This window comes from Equus asinus, chromosome 15, assembly GCF_041296235.1.
Source record: "Equus asinus isolate D_3611 breed Donkey chromosome 15, EquAss-T2T_v2, whole genome shotgun sequence".
NCBI classification, from domain to species: Eukaryota; Metazoa; Chordata; class Mammalia; order Perissodactyla; family Equidae; genus Equus; species Equus asinus.
Window position 1 is genome coordinate 18,869,833 of NC_091804.1, and position 7,171 is coordinate 18,877,003.

Here is a 7,171-nt window from a genome sequence, read left to right on the forward strand (position 1 = left end):
ATAATTGACACCTTCCTGTAAAATGAAGGATGAGCCCCATCTTAGTATTGGGAATAAACTGAGAGGATGTCTCTCAGAGGGAAAGCAGGATTTGGGTAGCATTCCTAGAAAGAAGTGTGGGCTTTAAAGTTGTAATCTCTTTCTGCCACTGCAAATTTTTAATTCTCAGAGATGAGGCCATTGACTCCACCCTAGGTCCAGGCTCGGTCAGACCCTGGGCCAGTTCTTTTCCCATTCTAGCAGGTTTTAGGGAGCCCTGCAGCACTAGCTCAATGATTCAGAAGTTCAACCTCAAGGTTACTTTGCTGCAGGGTCTGCTCTGTTCTCATCTTCTCCCTTGTGGCTAAGCCCTGCTTTGTTCTCAGATTCTCACAGCTGTGACCTTGGTTCTCAGGGTCCACATTCTCTCCACTCCTTTGGGTTACTAGAGCCCTATCACCAAAGTCTGGTTTCTGAAATGGAAGTGCCACAGACTGCCCCTTCCCATAGTTACACGTCTAGGGTGTAAATAATAAACAACAACAACAAAACAATGAAAGTGTTTACTTGCCATTGTATTAGGCCCAGGGTTTTTTCACCTAGTATCCTGGACTACCTTTACCCTATAAATTATTCTCTACTTTCACAATCAGCAGCCAGCCCTGGTGGTTTAATGGTTAAGATTTGGTGCTCTCACCACTGCAGCCCAGGGTTCATTTCCTGGTCAGGGAACCATACCACCTGTCTGTCGATTGTCATACTGTGGTGGCTGTGTGTTGCTGTGACTGTATGCCACTGGTATTTCACATACCACAAGGGTCATCCATGGTGGACAGGTTTCAGCAGAACTTCCAGACCAAGACAGACTAGGAAGAAGGAACTGGCCACCCACTTCTGAAAAAATTGGCCATGAAAACCCACTGAAAAGCAGCAGAGCATTGTCTGATACAGCGCCTGAAGGTGAGAGGATGGCGCAGAAAGACCGGGCAGGGTTCCATTCTGCTGTACACAGGGTCCCAAAGAGTCAGAAACGACTGCATGGCACTAACAACAAACTTTCACAAACGGTTTCTGTCGCCACCTTGCCCCAAATGCCTGCTCCGAGGAGTGGTTTTCCTGTCTAAGTCACATGCTACCACCAACTCAAATCTTTTCAAGACAGAAAAAGGAAACTGGAGGGAATCTGGCTATGGGAGACAGCTACTGGGACACCCATAGATTCCTGGGAAAGTTGATGTCAAGTGTCAGGCCACGTGGCTTCTCTTAATAATAACTCGCTTAGAATAAAAGGTTAAGAGACCTCTGGTTTCATCAGAGGCTAGAAACTGCCTTAGCAGCTGGATAATGATTCTGTTTTAACCAAACTTAGTAGAAGAGAGAGAAACGAGGGCAGAATTTCCCCGAGCATAATATTGGGGATATTAGGTATTACAGAAAAAATGGTGTGTGTGTGTGTGTGTGTGTAATTCCTGGTTTAAAAATATGGGAAACACTGGGCTAAGCAATTAAACATGCTTCTTGGTTGCAGTTCTTGGAACTTTTTAAAGTGATTATGCTTTGTCATTCTCCAAAAGGGAGGTTTCTAAAATGCATCTATGTCAGGGTTCTTTATCACAGAGTCCTTTAAGGGACATTATGTGACATGGATGTAGAGAAGAGGTTTGAGACCCAACGTCCCTGCAAGGACAAAGAGGGTCTCTGCAGAGCAATCTGAACCCCAGGAAAGAACTCGGGCTCTGGAGGCTACAGGGACAAGGTGGAGCAGAGCTGATGTGCAATTCAGCCTGGCAACACTTGGGAGAGTCGGGGCGCCTTCCTATCACTGGGACTGGCAGCATCTTTGTGCCCTGAAGATCTAGGCAAAATTGGAAGACGGTTCTAGAAAGCCTGAGGCTTTTGTTTGCTGGAGAGTGGATCCAACTCAATTCTCTCTCAACCCGAAAGCTGAAGAGTCAGTGTCAGGAACCATCCCGGAAAGGAAGAGGTTGTAACTCTCCCCCCTCCTCCCGCTTCCAGGAAAAGTCAAGTCAGTTTCGTTAGCAAAAAGCCAGGATCAGAAATCTGCAGCCTATTAACGCTCTGGAGTTGCATAGTCCACCAAGTCTTAACACCCTTCCTTTAATCTTTTTGTTTTCTCAGTTTAGAATTTTTATGATGGAGACTCCTTTTTTTTGTTTTTTAACTTGCTAGAGAATATTTACTTAGGGATATTCACAGTCCTTTATGAAAATTAGGGATGTAGATTTCTCTTTCTCTCTAGATCAGTCAACATGTAATTTGCTGTTCAAACTGGGATGATTTTGAGAAAAAGGGAGGCACCATTAATAACTATCTTGGAACTACGTACTGGATCCAAGACAGTCCCAAGCAAACTGTGATGTGTGGTCACCCTGCTCACAGGTGTATAAAAATCTGTGCAACATGGGAGTTTGTTTTGTTTTTTTTTTTGAGGAAGATTAGCCCTGAGCTAACTGCCAATCCTCCTCTTTTTGCTGAGGAAGCCTGGCCCTGAGCTAACATCTGTGCCCATCTTCCTCTACTTTATACGTGGGACGCCTACCACAGCATGGCTTGACAAGCGGTGCCATGTCTGCACCCGGGATCCGGGCCGGTGAACCCCGGGCCACTGAGAAGCGGAACGTGCAAACATAACTGCTGCGCCACTGGGCCGGCCCCAAACATGGGAGTTTTGATAACAGATGTCAGATGTTGATGAGGCTGTAGAGATGAGGGGCCGGGGAGAAGGTGGGTTCATGGCACAGAGGGACTTTGAGAATGACTGGTGCCAGCAATCCAGAAAAAGGAAATGACTCTGGTTATTAGGGCATGTGATTGTTGGAGTCATGGGAAGGTTGACTTGGGAGGACGTTGGAGATAATACTAAAAAGCAGAGAAGAGATTCAATTTCTGTAAGTTTTGGGGAAATATATCTCTGAATTAGGCTTAAGTTGTACCATAGCCTGTTCTGAGGTTGGTACAATCACCCACTCTGTCAGTCAGGCGTACTCTGGCTTCTCCACGTTAGTGTGATACACCGATGGACCTTTGCCACAAGGCACTAGGGCACACCCAGGGAGAGCAAGAGTTGGTGGTGTGATTCTACGATGTTTTAGTGTTATTAAAATACACGCTGGGGCCGGCCCCGTGGCCAAGTGGTTAAGTTCGTGTGCTCAGCTTTGGTGGCCCAGGGTTTCACAGGTTTGGATCCTGGGCGCAGACATGGCACTGCTCATCAGGCCGTGCTGAGGCGGTGTCCCACATGGCACAACTAGAAGGACCTCCAGCCAGAATATACAACTATGTACTGGGGGGCTTTGGGGAGAAAGAAAAGGAAAAAAAAAAAAAGAAGATTGGCAACAGATGTTAGCTTGGGTGCCAATCTTTAGAAAAAAAGCTAATTTTCTACCATGTAGTATTAGAAACCAAGAGGTATTAGGATTTGTAAACTGTATTTCATAGAATGATTATATCCATAAAGCATGATCATGTGATAATTTAAATAAACTAGAGTAGTTATTAATTAGAAGTGTAGTCTATGTCCAGGAATATAGACAGAGTACAGAGAAAAGAAACAGAAAATTTCTCTAAGTGGAAGAAACTTAAGACTAACTTTATTAACATTGGTTATTTAAAAAAAATTTTTTGCGTGGTCCTCCTCTTCCTCCTCCTCCTCCTTCTTCATATTATTATTAGCAGTAGCAGCAGTAGGATTGTTTTGCTAATGTTAATGAACATGGAACCAGGCACTGTGTAAGTGTTATTAATCCTGACACTGTCACTAAGTAAGTCCCCATTTTATACATGAGAACACTGAGGTTTAGGGAGGCTATGTGACTTGTCTAAGGCCAGAAAACTGGTAAACAGGTTTAACATCCAGTTCTATCTTCCAAAATCCATGCCATTCTTAACCTCCTCCACAGAACAACTAAATTAACCTGCTTAGAACCATCTGGCACAGAATATTTGGTCAGGCCTTCCAAATTTCCAAAGTATAAAGAATCAGAATCTGTCTTTGATTCTTTGGATTTAGGAATGTTAGTGGCCTCCAGTTGAACAGCAAAAAAACCAAGAGGACATGAGTCCCTGACTTGGGGGCATTATATACCCAGAATATTTGACACCCCCAACAGATTACTTTAAAAACTCTCTGCTCTGTGCAACAAAATTATTTTCGGTACTAATCAAGTACTAATCAGTTATAATCATTAGTTTCTTGATAGATTCTTTAGTTTTAAAAAACAATTAACAATTTAAAAAGAAGAATATATTCCAATTTAAAGACATTATTCAACTTTGGTAGAAGATTTCATGCGTGAACTAAAATTTGCAGAGAAATACTACACCTTGAAGTTTGTGTACAGTCCTAAAATTTAAACAAAAATATAACTCCTTGTGATCACATAAGATGACAGAATTGAAATAAATTGGTTTTGCCCGCTTTCTATTCCCTGGGCTATCGTTGTTGCTTTGAATCTACTGGTTAAAGGTAGGAATCTGGAGAACCATAGGTCATGGAGACATGAACAGCACTGGAACCATCACGAATTGACTTTCGAAATGAATGTGTGAGGCCTTGTGTCGGGGCTGACTCTGTAACTGGGAGTGCTTCAAATTAACTTCCACGTAGAATACAATGTCTATGAAGGATCTGTAACAAACATGCATTAATATGACGTTCCATATACGTTATCAGAACCCAACAGTAATCATTGTAATTATTTAGAATGCAGTCAAACAAAAGACATTGTTTAGAATTGCTGGCACATGTGATAATAAAAAGTGGACCAACTTCTACTCATCTTTAATATTGATTTGAAATTCTCTGCAGCCAATGCTTCCCTTCACTGTCTTTACCTGAGCAGATCACTCCCACTGCCTGTCCTTGGCGCCTGATGGTTTTGGGGTTTCCCCAATCAGGTTCAGGGGCCATATGCTTACCTTAGGGAATGCCTACGCATTGAGATGCTTTAGGAAGTTCCTACTTTAAAACAAAAACAGTTCTATTTTGCGGAGTTCCCAATCATATGGAGAGGGAGGGGCTCACTTCTTTAAAGAGGGCTGAGGTCAAGAGAACAGGGTTGTTCTCCTTGAGAACTGGAGTCTGAGTCTGGGTTGGAAGAGCTCATATTTAGAAATGGAGCTACAAGACAGGGATGACTACAAGGAAATGACTCTGGTTATTGCGGCAGGTTGTTTGTTACACTCATGGGAAGGTTGACTTGGGAGGACATTGGAGATAATATTAAAACGCAGAGAGAGGGCTCTGCTTCTCTGAGTTTGGAGGAAAGTTTATGGCTTCGAATGAGGCTCAAGCTTACCATCCACAGGAGCTTGCTTGCCTTTTAAAGCAGGTAGACAGTAGCATGATGAAAGTGATTCCCAGATGCAGCTTTAGGGCTCCCCAGGGACCAAAGGCAGGCAATGTGCAGTGGGGCTCATCATCAAATCATCTTTTAACAGCTCACCAGGGCTGGGAGGGATGGACGGGACTAGGGTGCAGAAGGCATGTTCTGCCATGCGTCGGCTGCCACGCACTCCTCTGAGCCTGCCAGAGGTGGCAGCAGGCAACAATTCCTTAAGCCAAACAAATTATGGAGAAGGACAGCTTGTGAAAACTTATGTGAAATTTAAAAAGATTGGAAGCTTTATTGTTCTCAGTTATAAACTGCACTCAAATTAATTTCAAAGGAACTGGTGCCAAGTCAAGGCCTTGCCAGATGTACTTTAATGAACGAGAAAGAATAATTTGTGATTATAATTTGTGTGTTGTATTCAATTAGGTCCTGAGTGGTTTAAAGAGAATTTTCTTTTCAATGACATTTTTCTGATTTTAAAAATAATAAAATCATTATAGAAGTCACAGAAAAATATTAAAATAGTACTTACCCACAATTTTATCTCCCATAGTGTATATTGATTTTAAGATCTTGTCCTTTTCATTTAACAGTATGCTTAAACATTTTTCTCTGTCATTAGTCATTCTGTGGAAGTACTTTTAATAGATGCATATTATTTCATTATATGAATTTGCCATAATTTATTCACCCTATTCCCATCATTGGGCTTTTATATTTTCTTTTTTTCTTTTGGTATAATAAATAATACTATGACCTTTTTCGCTCTCTGGCCATTTTGGTGGCTGCTCTTGGTTGGGGGCCATCCTGCACCTAAGGTAGGAAGATGGCGGCCACAAAGAAGATGAAAAAATTGTTGGAGTCGGTCAACTCTAGGCTCCAACTCATTATGAAAAGTGGAAAGTATGTGCTGGGGTACAAGCAGACTCTGAAAATGATCAGACAAGGCAAAGTGAAACTGGTCATCCTCACCAACCAGTGCCCAGCCTTGAGGAAATCTGAAATAGAGTACTATGCCGTTTTGGCCAAAACTGGTGTCCATTACTACAGTGGCAATAATACTGAATTGGGCACAGCATGTGGAAAATACTACAGAGTGTGCACACTGGCTATGATTGATCTAGGTGATTCTGATATCATTAGAAGCTTGCCAGAACAGACTGGTGAAAAGCAAATCATGCAAAGTTTTTCTTTAATAAAACTGGCCAGAGCTTGTTTTAAAAATAAATAAATAAATAAATAAATAACACTAAGATGAACATCCTTGCAGATAAGTCTTTCCATATAGTTCTGAATGCTTTCTTAGCACAGATTCCAAGTCATGGGGTTATGGAGGGGAAAGGTATAAACATTAAGACTCTTAGTGTGTATTGTCAGGTTGCTTCCATAATAAAGGTTTTGACCAACTTACCTTCCACCTGCAGCGTGACAGAGGGCTGCTTCCCCCGCTCCCACCATCAGTAAAGTGTACTAAATGCTCCCAATTTTATTGAAACAAAATAACATTGTTTCATTATAAGTTTTTAATGATGATTGTATATAATAAAGGATATATCTGATCTTTATCTCTGATTCCTGACGCCTTGAGATTCCCTGAGGGATAGGTGTGTCCTTGTTATGCTAGTGAGGTGACTCAAGGTGATAACACTAGGATGGGAGCTGGTCACCAGAAAGACCTAACATGTGATTAGAGGGTCACTGGATCTCCAGGGAGGGGAGAGGAGCTGGAAACTGAGTTTAGCAACACAGCCACTTATTTAATCAATCAAGTCTACATGCGGAAGCTCCAGTAAAAACTCTGGAGTGGTCAGTGTCAGAATTTTATTGCAGAACACCCA

General features: G+C 42.2%; 1 pseudogene; it reads left to right on the forward strand.

The window, feature by feature from the left end:
* The first annotated feature begins 6,159 nt into the window (after positions 1 to 6,159).
* Positions 6,160 to 6,564, forward strand: LOC106847665 (large ribosomal subunit protein eL30 pseudogene; annotated as a pseudogene).
* Positions 6,565 to 7,171: the final 607 nt, after the last annotated feature.